The 15,525-nt window shown below is 42.1% G+C and overlaps 1 protein-coding gene across 3 annotated transcripts in view; it reads right to left on the bottom strand.

The window, feature by feature from the left end:
- Positions 1-5,148, bottom strand: part of SYNE1 (spectrin repeat containing nuclear envelope protein 1) — a 295,197-nt gene extending 290,049 nt beyond the window's left edge. For all 3 annotated transcript variants that reach the window (XM_032101880.1, XM_032101871.1, XM_032101862.1), the window contains exon 1: positions 5,067-5,148. The gene's annotated coding sequence lies outside the window, so the exon portion shown is untranslated. The remainder of the gene's footprint in view (positions 1-5,066) is intronic.
- Between the last annotated feature and the right edge of the window lie 10,377 nt (positions 5,149-15,525).

Genomic DNA, 15,525 nt, shown 5'->3' on the forward strand with positions numbered 1-15,525 from the left:
ACTGTTTCTAATCTGGAACATTTCAAAAAAGAGATATTTGAGAGGACAATAAACAGAGTAATAAATTCAAGGAAGTCCTGCAGTTAGAAGATATTTACAAATTAAATGTTACAGAGATATAAGAAATACAGTGGAATAACTAAAATAAGTATAGCACATGAACTGAACAGAATCTCTGTATCAGGAATAGGCTCAAGTGCTGGGGTGCCATTATATATTAACAAAGAGGCAGACTTCCCTGGTAAGCAAGAGTTGCACAGAACTGATCAAGGGGAAAAAAATCCAGGAAAAGAATTTCCAAGCATAGTTTACTGCTGTAGTGCTGGAAGTCCACTTTGATCCACAGACTCCGTTTCTGAAACATAAGAGGTCTTGGAAATGCTGCCAGGTTGATAGACACTACTGGAACAGATGCAATTGTGTGAGACAGCAGTGAGCCTCCTGCCAGTCAGGAATAAGTGACTCACAGAAAGACAGGAACCAGAATTTTCTGGAGGTCCTAACTGCATTTTTAAACGGTAAATAGTCAGAAAACCAGCTGTTTTAAGTTGGGTGTTAGTTGCTAGTGGGAAGAAAATGCTAATCAATAGAAAATAGCTCCAGCTAAGGAATTGATTGACGTTGTCCAAAATATTACAAGAATAATCCAAAGCATGTAAGCAGGTCAGGGGATGATCTAAAAACACAGTGCTTAAAAAATAAATAAAAAGGGAAATCAGCAGAGAAGTCAACTAGACTGAAAAGCACAGTGCCTCCCCTGTGAAGCAGGCTGGGGTTTTCTTTAAATCCAAAGTCTAGTAGCTGTACACCTTTTTAGAACAGAATAAAATTGCTCTGGATGTAATTGGAAAAGCCATCATGCAGAAACAGAGCATGAGAAGTGAAGAGCACTGCCATAGTCTGTGCTGTCTACAGGGATGAAGAGAGACATGCTGAAAAACCATCTGCGAAATAAAGACAGCAAGCAAATGGTTTTTAGCAAGATAAGTAAAAAGAAAATAGGAAATAAGATAAAGAGGAGTTTAATTTGCCTCAATTATTATTATACTGATTTTTCCACTGAAGACATTTCTGATAGAAAAAGGCATGACAAAAAATGGAAGCAGCACCTCTTAAATAAACTCAAAGTTAAAAGTGGAAAAGCTCAATAAAATTCATTCCAGGGTATTGATAACTGTTCGATTACGAATTGAGAATCCATTTGTAAATTTATTTGAATAAATCTGTCAAGTTGTACTTGATGCCTACTGGATATATAAAATTAGGAGCTAGGATGAAGAAGTGGGGTATAGCAATCCAACATGTTTCTTACATTTTCCTCAAGGAAAATGCAGTATCTCCTCACTGATCTTCCAAAATCCAGGCCAACAGAGGAGTCCCTTTGGTAATTGTTTCTGATGGATGACCTGTAAATCTGCAGTCATTTGCTTAAACCCAATGCAGCAGAAGTCAGTGGATACTGGAACTTTCCCAAAGGCAGTGGGACATAACTGTGCACCACATAAGATCATGGAAAATGCAATTTTGGCTCTGAAAGGTGTTTTTGATGGTTGAATACCAACATTGTCACTCTGTGCTTCCTTTCTCTACTGACAAAAAATGCACTGAAACAGGAACACTGAAACACAATGTTCTCACTGACCAGCCAACCTCACAATGACTTAATGTGCAGTAACCACCTGGAGGCGTTGAAATTTGTCTTTCTTGGGGAGTGTGGGGAAACAGAGAGAGACATTTGGATCCTTTTTGGAACTCCAGATTACTTTAGTTCATCTAGGTATCCTTAAGTTGGAGTTGAACAAATCCTTGGAGTTGAACAAAAGTTTTTCATTCTGCAGAAGTTGGAAGGTCTTGCAACAGAAATTAATCATTTGAAGAGATCAAGGTAATCTGCACATCTGACATTTAAATCTGTGGCATATATGGCACAAAATCTTCTATCTTTTACCTATCTTTGTACTCCAGAACTTAAAAATTATTTGTAGGATCCTAGTCATGCACATATGTATGTATGTATTTAGATTTCAGCAAGAGAGCATTTTATTGTCTACCTTTCATTAGTTTTTTGGTAAGATGGGCAAAAATCCAGTGGTGTGATTCTTGTCTTGAAAGCTGTAATTCCATTTGAACAGAAAATGCAAACTGTTCTAGGAGAAAATAAAAGGCAGAGACTTGCTATTTTTTAGGAACACTGGCAGAACATACATTTTTAGATATATTCAAAGAAAGGTCATTCAGACTTACTGATACAAAAAGTTAAAGACAGCGTAAACTACATTTCAGTAACCCTGCTATTGAAATTGTGCAGGAATATATTACAGTTATATGACTGTAGGTAATAGCAGGAGACTGGGATCAGTAGCTCATTACCTTCTACAAACACAGGATATAATCCTTGTCTAAAAGAGCTTACTATCCCCACAGACAAAGACAGGCCGAGATTAAGATCAGAGGTCACAATACACAAGCAAATAGGACAGAGTGAAGTTCACATCGGATGTGTAAGCTGGTTAATGGGAGAATTGTTCTGATTTTTCTGGTTTAACACTGATGTGGCACTTAGGAGCTCTGTGGCATAATATGACCTCTAGCAGAAGACCATTGCAGAGGTACATCTGTGGAACAAAAAAAAAAAAAAAAAGACCACTAAAATAGAAAACACTGAAGCATCTCAGGAAAGGGTGGGTCAAACTGAGTTTGAGATAAGCAAGTAAACGTCAGTTTTTTGGTATTCCTGCACATCTCCCAAGCAAGAAACTTAGCTTAAGTATAACTTAAAAGCAGGTGGCAGACAACTGCCATATGAATGCAAAATCAGAAATCCCTCTGTTTTCCCCATTAAATTGTGCCTTTGGGTGAAACAAAGGCAAAAGTCCATTCACTTCAGATGTACACCACTGCTGTTAGTTTTGTGACCTCTAAGGAGACACAAGAACTCTAAAGTTTTGTTACTAGCTATGGTAACGAGTAAGTACGGAAACCATTGTTTGTGTCTGATGTATGTACTTTCTCAATAACTACTGCCACTAGTTGATAAGAAAAAAATTGAGCCACAACTGACTTCCTTTGACATAGCATAACCAAGGTGGGTTAATGTGGTGTCTGTCTGAAGGGTGACTGTATGTATATTCCTCTTGGGACCAAAGCTCTGTAGACATCAAGCAACCACTCTCACTGTGCTGACCTAGGAAGATTCATGCCTTGTTCAGTGAGTTACCCAGCAAGATCCTCTTCACTGCCAGGAACTCTTACTCTTTCCCCAAATTTAAATACTAATAGAGCGCTGTTCTTCCTTCCCTGTGCGCCTCTGCTCTCCCTGACCCAGTATCAAAGTTAGCTTCTTTGAGCAGTGTGCTCACTGACAGGCTGTGTAACTCTGCATGGCTCCAGTGAAGCCCACAGGAAGATGCTCTTAAGGTCCCCACAAAAATAACCTTGAGGACTTCCATATTAAATAAAGAGAAAGTAATGCTGCATGAAGGCATACAGCCATTACAAGACTCTTGTGTCTGTACTAATTATAGTAGTCCAAGTCACTACTGAAACTTATCACAATAGCTTAAAGTAAATACAAAATTAAAATTTTAAAAATCTCAAATGTATTTGGATTCACCTGTAAAATACTTAAGCACTGCTATTTTATATCAGCAACATGGAATTTCCATTGACATATATTATTTCTGAAGGTAATATTAAACAAACAAACAAACAAACAAACCAAAGCAGACACTATGAACAGGAATTAAAAGAACAGGTGGGAAGCATAGGGATTATTCCTTCTACATTCACATCTAACAGGGTTTGCAAAGATGAGAATTTAATCATTCCAACACGCAGCACCATGCTCATTCTGGAGAGCTCCTTTCTCAAGGCAAAACGTCAGTGTTTTAAGGAATATGTGAAACATTCCAAATGACAATGCCTGACTCCCAGAAAAGAGGTAACTCCAAAATTTTAACACCGTACCTCAGAAATCAGGTTTTTTCATGTCATTCAGCACACAACAAAAATTTAGCAGACAAACAAAAAGCCTGTTTACCAATTAAAATGACATAGCACCCTGATTTTTTTTCTGTTCAGGGGCAACATGTTAACATAGCCCATCAGCATTTACAGCTTGGGATCTGTTTAATGTTGAAATGCACACAAGAATCACAAAAATAATTATCAGAGATCACAGAGGGCAGACAGTCCATCACTAGTACTACTACTGGAAAGCGCGTGCCTGTTAGCAGTCGTTCAACAGGCTCCGCACTAGAAGAGTTCTGGCAGGCGGCCAGAAACACCACATACTATTTCCCTACAAGCCACACAGGTATAAATCCCTCACAGCCAGAAGCACTGGAGTTTCCCTCGGCATCATATAGATGATTTACTTAAGTATTTCCTCGTCAAATTCCAATATCCGGTCTTTTGTAGCAGGTTACTAATATTCCCTCCAAACATTTTTCCTCAGCATGAATATGGTTGTCAAAATCCTCGTAACAACCTTGTCGGTGAGCATTTCAGCAGGTCTTACCTGGGAGCTACCACACAAGCCAGGGAACATATGGGCTCGATGCATCTCTGTCGTAGTGCACTTGTCCTTTTTGCACCATCACTGCGTGCAACCCAGGCTAAAACTGGCTTCCCGGGAGCGCCCATCAATACTCACATTTCCTTTGGTTAACTACGTTTTGGCCTGCAGCATGTGACTGAGCATAAACCCGGGTATCTCTGCAAAGCACACGTACGTGCACTTCAGGAGGAGAACCACCACAGCCCTCCGCCGGGTTTGTCCGCTCCGAAAGGGCAAAACCTCAAACCCACCCCGGAAAACAGCCGAACTCCGCAACCACGGCACCGAGTTTCGGGTTCACCTCCAAGCAGTTCTGCGTAGGGGAGCAGAAGGCGGCTGGTGGGCAGCCGGCAGAGGCTGCCCCGTGGGACTCTCTCCTTCCCGGCCGCGCTCCAGCCACTCGCGGGCTCACCCTGGGCTCACCCTGGGCTCACCGAGGCGGCGGCCCCCCCCGAACACCCTCACTCCGGGGAGCCCCCCGCCCCGGCCCCGCGCCGCCGCGCCCTACCTCGGCCCGCGGCACCGCGCTGCTCCGCGCCTCGGTGCGCCCGGCGCAGCTCCCTGGTTACCGAGCACAACACGCCGCCCCGCCCCGCCGGCCCGCGGCGAGGAAGCAGGTGCGGGGGTGGGGAGAGGGCGGGAGCGCGGGTGCGTGTGCCGGGGATGCGTGTGCCGGGGATGCGTGTGCAGGGGATGCGTGTGCCGTACCCTTGCGGCGCTCCCCGGTGCGCGGCCGCCGCTGCCTGCGGGCTGCAGCCCGTGCCCCGGAGCCCGCTGTCCTTCCGCGCATCGCGGGGGGGCCGCGCCGCGCCCCGCCCCGCCGCGGCTGCAGCAGCAGCAGCAGCAAAGCCGGGGCAGCTTGTCCGGGGGCGGCTGCGTTGACCGCTGTGATGGGGAATTGGAGGATGAGACACCGGCCTCAGGCCCGGGACTCGGCACCCCCGAAGTGCTTTCTGGCTAGTAGCCGAACTACTTCAGAGAACGACTGTATCGAGCTGTCGCTGCTAATTACTATTGCTAGTTATATTACTATTATTATTACCGCAATATAGAGCATGTTGTAGGGCATTACCCTTGGCGTAGGCTCCAGAGCATCACCACGCATAAGGCAGAGAGCTGCACAAGCAAACTGGGACAGCAGCTCTTGCATAACAGCAGCAGGACAGAAATTTTCAAAGGAGCTGGCAAGACGGTCTGCCACTTTCGTGCTCAAACCACGCTAACCACGCAACAGTGTTTGTGCCCCCAGTATAAAACGTGATTCTGCCTCTTCCAAAGACATTGCACAACCCCTGTGACTTAATTTTGCTTTTCCCTCCTTCCTTGTAATTGATACCATTAAGGCTAGCTTCATGCAGAAGACAGAAGGATATTTTTCTGCTTAAGAGATGGATCATATCTGGTCTATGTCATTGGGAAAAAACGCCACTCATTTGGAGCTGAGATGGAGAAGTTGGGAGAAGTAGCACCAATGAGCCTCTTAGTTTTCATCGTTTCTGGCAGTGCTGCAGTGATTCTACAACATTAGCATGCAGGGTGTTTACTGAGTGGATGGATAAAATCTGAGTTAGGGAGCAGAGATTACTCAGCATCACCCTGTCCTTCAGCACTAGTCATCTTAGCATTGGTGCTACCCTCGTGATATGAACACTTACGGCACCCATCCCAACACTATGTAATTATGGATGGCACACTTGGAGCCAGGGTCCTTGTGTGGAAGAAGCAGACATATCAGGAACTACAGCAAGAATTCATGTGAAACTGGGATATACATATCTAGGTCACCTCCAGCCATCCACAAAAAATTACCTCTTTCTGACAATGAGTGTAACCAGGCATATTGGGCCTGAAATCTTCCTCCTTTTGAAGGGTTGTGGAATTTTTTTTGTTTGGGTGGGGGGGGAAGAGCTGGTGGGGGGGAGGTTTGTGCTGGAGGGGAACTGAAAAGCTTTTTACATGCAATTTTTCTTACCTCTTTGTCCTGGTTCTCTGCCTTACCCCGTGCCAGTTGCAGCACCAAAGATGGCAAAGGAAGTGGATGCTAACATGTTTCTGAGTTCACACTTTCTACATATATCTTTTTGCTGAATAAATTCCTTACTTTGCTGTTTCTTTCAGAAAATACTATCTTATTTTTCTAGGTTAAGAGTACAAGTATTAACCTGAGTGAGAGCATCTTCACTGCAGAAGACTTCATATAGTAATACTACTGTTGTTTGAAGCAGTTCAGCAAAGTATTTCTAGTGTAGACCTTAATTTCAGCACTAAATGCTGCTCTGTATGTTTTAAAAGCTCAGCTAAAAAAAATTGTCTGTGCTATCCTAGGGACAACGTATCATAATTTGTCATTATTGCTTTTTACATTTTGCTTTTAATTGTTGAAAAATCATGGTCTGAAATTGTTGCCTCTTGGGTATTTGTAAATATCTCTTCTGAAAGGAAAGGGGACTAGATTTGATAATGTATAGAAAGGGGAGACCTCACCTTCTGTGCATGCTCTATCAACATGACTCAGAAATTTTGGAAAGGAAAAGCAAGACATATATTCCGATATTTTTATTAATTAAGAAGTAATGAAATCCTTACTGCAAGTGTATATTTTATTCCCCTATGATTTTAAACATTCTTAATGTTAAATGGTTGTATTAAGTGAGGGTTCTTTACTAGATGTTGGCATTTGTTAACATGAGACACAAATATTACTTCCACTGCAGAGACAAGAAAGTAAATAAAAAGAAGTACAGTAACATGAGTCATTAAAAGGTTCTCACTGTGCCCAAAATACATTATTTAGTGTGCAGCACACTTCTGAGAGCCCTCTGGTGAAACAACCTCAGGACAGGTCATAGCCAGACAAACTGCCCTGGTGGACAAATCTAGCCAGGCACTGAAGGATGGCTCCCTCTTCCAACAAGCACATCTTCTGAGTACTCAGGTAGAGCATTGAAACCACAAGGAAATACAGCCAATATCACTGACAATGGCTCTGGGCCAAGGACAACACAGCACCCCTGAAAGCTGCTGCTTGTAGCTGAGACGTGAGGAGGTCTTTTACACTGAAGAATTTGGGGCGCTCTTCCTCAAAAGAGAAATATTGCCTATAAAAGAAGTACAGTAATGTTTCAGTTTGCCTCAGTATTGTATCACTCTCTACTTGGTCCAGTTTTGGTTGCCAGACTTTAAAAAATAGCTAAGTCAGGTAGAGAAAATCCAGAGGATAGCCATGGGAATGGTATAAAGTTTAGAACACTCAACCCAGAAGAGAAGTCTGAAATAGGTATTCAATCTAGAGGTTAAAAACTGGCATGAGGTATAAAAACATTCTAAACGAGCACTAAAAGGATGGGAATAATCACTTCTTGTTGTCCACAGTACATAGGACAAGAAGTAATTTGCTTACCTTGTAGATGGTATTGTCATATCAGAACCAAGAATTTTAGGAGGAAATAAAGTTTTGCACCACATACCATAAAAAAGAAGTGAAGATGGTACTGTGGAAGGTATTTAAGCACAGACTACACAAGTGTCTTCCTGGAAGGCATTTTTAATTTTTTGATACTTTGTCAGGGTGCAGAACAGGATATCTCTATAAGTGTCTTGATCTCTTTTGAGTCCATTTGCTGCAACTGTGAATGCTAAGACTGATTTGAGTAAAAGAGCATACCCTTCTTCCTGCGGGTGTTGCAGTAAGCAATAGTTGCCACTTCCTTCCTGTCCTAAACTGCCACACAGTATCTGAGTACAACCTGGAAGCATTGCCACGCACCTCCTGAGAGATGTATGCAGTTCTAGATCTGCTTTTCATGTACTGTATCAAGCATAAATGTATAAACATATAATCAAAGAATCGTTTAGTTTGAACAAAGACTTGCAGAATCATGCAGCCCAACTCTTAACCCAGTCCAAGTCCACCGCTACACGCTGTCCCTAAGCATCACGTTTACATGTCTTTTAAGTACCCCCAGGGACAGGGAATCAATTACTTGTCTGGGCAGCCTGTTCAGTGCATGACAGCCCTTCCCATGAAAAAATTTTCCTAATAGCCAATCTAAGCCTCCCCTGATGCAACTTGAGGCTGTTTGTTCTTGTACTCTCACTTGTTAATAGGGAGAAGAGACTGACATCCATCTTGCTACAGCCTCCTTTCAGGCAGCTGTATAGAACGAAAAGGTCTCCTCTGAGCCTCCTTTCTGCTAGGGTAAACAACCTCAGCTCCCTCAGCCACTCCTCACAAGACTTGTTCTCCAGACCGTTCACCAGCTCCGCTGCCCTTCTCTGGACACCCTCCAGCACCTCAATGTCCTTCTTGTAGTGAGGGGCCCAAAATAGGATTCAAGGTGTGGGCTGAGCAGTGCTGAGTACAAGGGGGCAATCACTTCCCAGGTCGTGCTGGATACATTTTTTTCCTGTTTGCCATTAGCCTTCTTGGCCACCTGGGCACAGCTGGCTCATGTTCAGCAGCTGTTGACAAGAACCCCCAGATCCTTGTGCCCCAGGCCACTTTCCAACCACTTCCCTCAGCCTGTAGCACTGCCTGGGGCTGTTGTGACCCGGGGACAGGACCCGGCACTTGGCTTTGTTGAACCTCATACCACTGGCCTCAGCCCATCAATCTGGCCTGTCCAGATCCCTCTGGAGAGCCTTCCTGCCCTCCAGCAGATCTAAATTGGTGTTTCCCCTGCAAACTGACAGAGGTTGCACTTGATCCCCTCACCCAGATCATTGATAAAGACATTAAATAAAGGAAAGGAACTGAGCCCAGTACTGAGACCTGGGGAACACCACTTGTGGAACATTGCTTTTCTTCCCAAAGTTCCAAGGCTCTCTGTTCAGCCAGGCCGGTCTTTCCTGCTGGCTCATCTTTCAGCACATTGGGACAGCCTGCTCCTGCACATTTAAGATTTCCTTCCTGAAGAATGACCAGCCTTCCTGGACTCCTTTGCCTTTCAGGACTGCCTCCCAAGGGACAGTCAACCAGTCTCCTAAACAGGCCAAAGTGCCCTCCAAATCTCTCCTTACTTCTCCAAGAATCTGTAAGCTGTAAAACTGCATGAATTTTTCTACATAATTTTGTATATTGTACTTGAGTGCTTATGTTTTATATTCAAATGTAGCAAAACCTGGGTGAATAAACTTTGAAAATAAAGACACAACTAGAAGCCAGAGAATATATTCCCTCTAACATGAATTTTACTGCATTACATGAATTATAGCAACACACCATTTAACTTCCCTTGCATTGTGCTGAAATAAATAAACATAGTGGGATGAGATTACACAAAATTATGTGGGAGTGGAAAAAAATCAGGAAAAAATTATCTGCTACACTAGTATATTATACTAGGGTATATGATATGTTCTTGTAAGTGAAGTTATCAAAACTATAACAGCTTAGAGATACTTAATTAGGATTTTTATGTACTGAATGAGCTCAGTCTAGCATATGGCAAGAGTCAAGCTAAAACAAATGGCATTTATTTCTAGTGTTAGTCACTCCATTTTCATCAAGAAAGTCATTATATCCTTTCAAAATGTATTGTTTTGACAATTTTCTCTTGTTTATGCTTCACAACTTACACTAAATTGGAAAAAATTGCAAAAATCTCAAACTTCTATAGAGGAATAAAAAGTGGATGCCCCAATATTGTCTAAAACAGGACTAAAAGGTTGTTACTTGCAGGTCATAATCAAGCAGAAGAACTGCCAACCTAAAAATTCCATTAGAAGCTGCCCAGTCCAGTGGTTGAGTAGCAGCAAGGCTGCCACAGGTTCCTATCCCCGCATCCAGCCAGCAGCAAAGCTGAGTGCGTGCTCCCCACAGGTGCGTGTGCTCATCATGTAAGTGTGCATGCACAGGAATGTGTGGCTGCACGCACAGTTCATCTGGGACCAAAACCACAGCACTCATGCTGACACTTGTCACAGGACCAGCCTGATCCTGCCTTATCAGCATGAAAGCCTGAGAGCAGAAAATACCTGCAAATACATACGCAGCCATAAGGGATGAATCCCTCCAGTAGCTGATGTTAAACACTCCATTGTGCCAGTGCTTGGCTCCTGGATCCCAGTCTGCCCAGCTCCTGAGGCCTGAGCCCTGCTGCACTGGCAAGTACAGACCCACTGACCCACCAACAAACACTACTCCTACACATATGGCCATGGACAGATACACGGACAGACTGTGCTCCCCTCAAAGGGCTGGCTTTAACCATTTGGTCTCTGCAACAGCTGAGCCCCTGGCTCCTCTCCCCTCCTGCTTGCCCCTCACACAGATGCACTCTTCTGCCAAAAGGCCTCTCCTGTGGCTGGTCCAGAGCTAAGGCCTCGCTGAATCCCAGGCTCCCCGCAGTAGCTGGCATGGACATCCTGGTGCCTCCGATAGCCAACCCCTGCTGACTCCAGTATTACGGACACACATCGACTTCTTATGCCCCTGTCTTGTGGGAGAGTTTGGTGCTTGTTAGTGGTTACACACATTGGTGTTCGCATCCACTCCCACTGTGCACATTCTCCACTCTCTCCATGTGCGGGCAGCAGAGATGCAAGGGCTCCTATGGCCCCTGCTCCCCCTCCAGCTGCACATAGAATAGGGAGCCCCTCACCGTGGAAAATAGCTCAGAATGGAGTTTAATGAGAAGCCAAGGCAGACTGCACTGATCAGATAATGGTCAGACCATTGCAACAACCAGCAACCTCTTTACAGGACACATTTTATCCCCTTAGCCGTTTATTTTCCCACACTCCTCTACCTGCCCTTGTGCCTCCAGACCCTTGTGTGTTATGGAGATGAGTCTTTAAACACATAAACTAACATTTTTTAACAACGATTTAGCATAGAAAAACAAAGAAAGATAAAAATATAATCAGTTTTAAAATTCAGATGAACATGACAAGAGCAAATTCTTTGTGATAAACTGGTAGTACCAGGCAATCATGATCAGATTGTGCCACCCTGTGGTCTGTATCAAAAAGCTCTTACCTTTATTGCTGGGCTCAAAGGATGTTGCAGGAACAGGCCTAGAAATTCTCAGCCACCAAAGCAGAAGTTATTATGAATTTCCTTACATTCCAATAGAGACAATATGTCTTTTTGAACTGTGCCTTTGAACAGCACTGGGCAGATTTTCAGCTGGCACCAATCTCAAAAAAACATGGACAAATATCTTCACAGGAAAAGTCATAATACCTTGGTGAATTATCTTCCTGTGATGTAACACTAGGCAGAATAATTGCCTTTCTTTACTTGCTTGGAGATACGTGCATGAACAGAAAAAACAATCTATCTTAAATGATAAAGAAATCAAAATAATTACTTCTCTGAAATACAATATTACAGTCAAACAACTAATCCTTGTGGTAAAAACAATAAACAAGATGGAAACCACGGAGTATGTCAGTGGCCAGAGTAAAATGATGATTTGGAGACTAAATTAAAAGACCAACCTGTTAGGAAGAGAGGGCTCACAGGAAAGCTGGGGTCATTAGACAATGTGGAGCTGTCTTTTAAGGTCTCATCTGAAAGGAGACCTAAACAGAAATTGAGAACAGGGTATTTAGTAAGGGGTGAGAAGCTTGGTGTACCACATGAGGCAGCTGCAGTATCTGACAGGAAAAAACTGATGTTGCCAAAACATGAGAAGGTGGGTGAAATCAGTCAGAGATTGGAGAAAGCATTATTTTTTTATGAAGAAATGGATTTTGAACCTCTTTGCTTTACTTCAGTGGTTATAAGCATCATAAGGGTCTAATGTGAGGCTAATCTCCCTGATAATACAACATCTACCTGGAGGAAACCCTAGTCCCATGATTTTTCATAATCTGTAATCAACATATTTCAGATTCTCATGATCACTGTCATTACTCAGCTGTTGGCTGACTGACACTCAGTGGCTATTCTCTGTCACTGTCATTATGCTTGAAGTTTCAAAGCTGTATTTTCTGAATTCTATAGTGGTATGCTTACAAAACATATGAAAAAAACCTATTAAAATTAAATATCTAAAATATGTTCAGTATGGTAAATATTTTACATGACAAAGCATGTATCTGAGCCACTGTACACTATGTCCAAGTGAAAGAATTTATCCAAAATCTTTCCTGACCTAATTTTGAATATATCTTAAACTCATTAGGTATAAGAAACATCTTGGTACTCGTGTGAACTTCCAAGGGCAGAAATCTGCCATCTCTGTGAAACTGATGTTATTAGATATTTTCTATCTTTTGATGCTGACAGGTAGCACCAGAAGTTCTTCTGAACAATGTCGGGATTCTTTTTGAGACATCCATTCTTTTTATCATGTTCATTTTCTTTCAGGAGCTTGAAGCTCTGTGTCTTGTCTAATAGGATATAATGAGTAGGAAGCATGTTGTTTTCTATGAAAACAGATGGTGTTGTTTAAAACAGTATTGCAATTTCTGTAAAAAAATGCTTATTTAGAGTAAGAGTTTTAAGAATAATATAACATAATAAAGAGACAATGAAAAATAATGATACACAAATCTCTCTTATACAGAAACAGGCAGGAATTTTATTAAGAACACGTTCTGAATTGGTAGATCAAACCTAAAAATGAAATTATGAGATTTCTAACTGGCCAGTAGAAAGGCTGAGCAATGTTGAAAGAATAAGTTATCATGCCTACAAAATGTCTTTATTTCTTTTTTCCAAAATTATATGCTACTCGTCCCTTGGCTTTAACTGTGTCCACTGTTTCAGTGCTATGCTTTGCCCTGAAGGTGGCTGCATTCCATGAGTCATTCATTCCTACAATGTCTGAATTTTTTCACTGGATGTTTCCCATATTTAGCTGTGACTGTGAGTAAATTAGATAGTTTCAAGACTACACCGTAACATTTATTTCAGGAAAATACTGTGGCACAATACAAAAATACAGAATGTAGTTTAAATTCATCACAATAATTATTCAGGAGATATATTCTTCCACTGGGGCAAAAAGTCCCCAAGAGAACTCTTTCCTTCTGCCTTAACACTTTTGGTGAGTACCTTTTCCTGTATAGACCAAATAATCGTTAAATGATGTTCTTGGGAGAATAAACAATCTTCTCTCATAGCTGTGTCTCTTTGACCCCCAAAAATTAAGTTTTATAGCTGAAAGAGAAATTCAGACAGCCCACTGGTGATTTATATCTTTACAGTGTTTTACTTTAAATTGCCACTATCACCTTTTCTAAAATTGGTCCTCCATGTTACGGGGTCCATTATGCACTTTGATTTTGGTAGTGCTGTTTGCAGCTGCCTGTCAAAGTTATGGTATTAAGGTCCAGACGCTTCCAGCTCCTCCGTGCTTATTTCTGGAGCTTTCATAAATGTTCTCTGTTCTCCAGAGACAGATTTTGTTATTGTTTGCACAGATTTTATAAGATACTGTCAGTGCAGAATGGCCTGATTTTTGTATTCATGTTGCATTGGTGGGGATGACTGTAACAGCCATTGTTCTGACTAGGACCTCTGACTTTGAAGTGTAGCACCCTAAAAAGAAAAGGACAAGCTGCCACAGAATTGCCTGAACCACCAACACTCTGCAGCTCAGACTTGCCACAGACTCATATCCTCTGGACACAGAAGAGAGTAATATGGTTTGTAGTGGCTTACACAGCTGAGAGCATAAGAGCTATGTAGAGTTGACCATATCTGCCTTTTTCACAGAATTCTTTCTGGACATTTTGTTTCTACCCAAGCTTTGGCAACTCCGGGCCACTCTGTGATTTTCCATTCTTCAATGTTTCAATATGATAAACTGCAGGATTCCAGATATAATGTTGGAGAACTAAATGACACGGTTGTTTTTAATTAATTTTTAGGTCTATATTTTGGTTCAGGAGCTCTCCCTGCATAGCTCCAAAGTGGGGGATTTTGGGGAGTTTCTGGCAGAACCATTAAGTACAAGGCTCTGCAACCACATTATACTTTTAACTACAAGTCAGATAATGTGCCCAGTGCTACAACAGTCTTGGAACATCTGTGTGATCGAGATGAATCTGAACTCCCAGTCCTGAATGTAAAACAAGGCAGAGCTTACCAGGTTCTTCAGTCCTACAATCTGCACTTTAAATGGCAGCTTTAGAGATGAGCCACCTAATAATTTTCTGAGCAAAGTAGGGAGGACCCAGCATTGATAGCCTCTAGATCCTTGGGATTTCCTTTGTTTTCTGTTTTCTTCTGTGGAAAACCATATTAGATGTTTCCCATTCTGCCTCTCTTTTCTCATCTCAAAATTCCCATCCCAACTCCAGCCAGCTCAACCCATCCCAAGAAAAATCCAAACAGATTTCATTCTGAGGAGTATGTAGGTAAGATCAGACTGTTGCTTTTATTGACTGTGCTTCAAAATAAGGTAGCAGCAAGCAATGAATCAGCCATTCAGAGGGTATTTTCGCTGGTTTTATCTCAAGATCATATTTAGGTTGTCATCACCATACAAGAATCTTCCATAATATATTCCTGAAAATTGGAAACACCCATTGTTTCAAAAGACATGTGACTTACCTTTGTCTTCAAAATTGGAAAGTGGAAGGGTTCTTGTTGACATTAATTCCCCTACTCCTGCTTCCCCTTACCATTTCTGATGGTTGTCTCATTAATGAAATCTCCACTTGTTTCTTGTTTATTCTTTAAATCCCATTCCATGCATTGTCCTGACAGTCATTATGTCTTAGGACTGTCCCTTGATCAGTCCAGAGATCTTTGGTTAAGATCAAGTGATCTTAATTGAAAGTGTTAGCAGTCATTCCTGGTGTATGTCCTTTAATTCCACGTTTTAGTCTTACTTTCTTAAGTTTGACTGGCCCATGTCAAGCAGTCATGTTGTTGAATGCTTTGCTTTTGTCTTAATAGTTCCATTTCCCTAACATTTTCATCATATCTCATAATTTTATTTCCTGATATTTTTAATCATTCAGATCATGATTGTGAGTACATGCGATACAACTTATTGATGCAGATT

This window comes from Corvus moneduloides, chromosome 3 (assembly GCF_009650955.1).
Source record: "Corvus moneduloides isolate bCorMon1 chromosome 3, bCorMon1.pri, whole genome shotgun sequence".
Classification (NCBI taxonomy): Eukaryota; Metazoa; Chordata; class Aves; order Passeriformes; family Corvidae; genus Corvus; species Corvus moneduloides.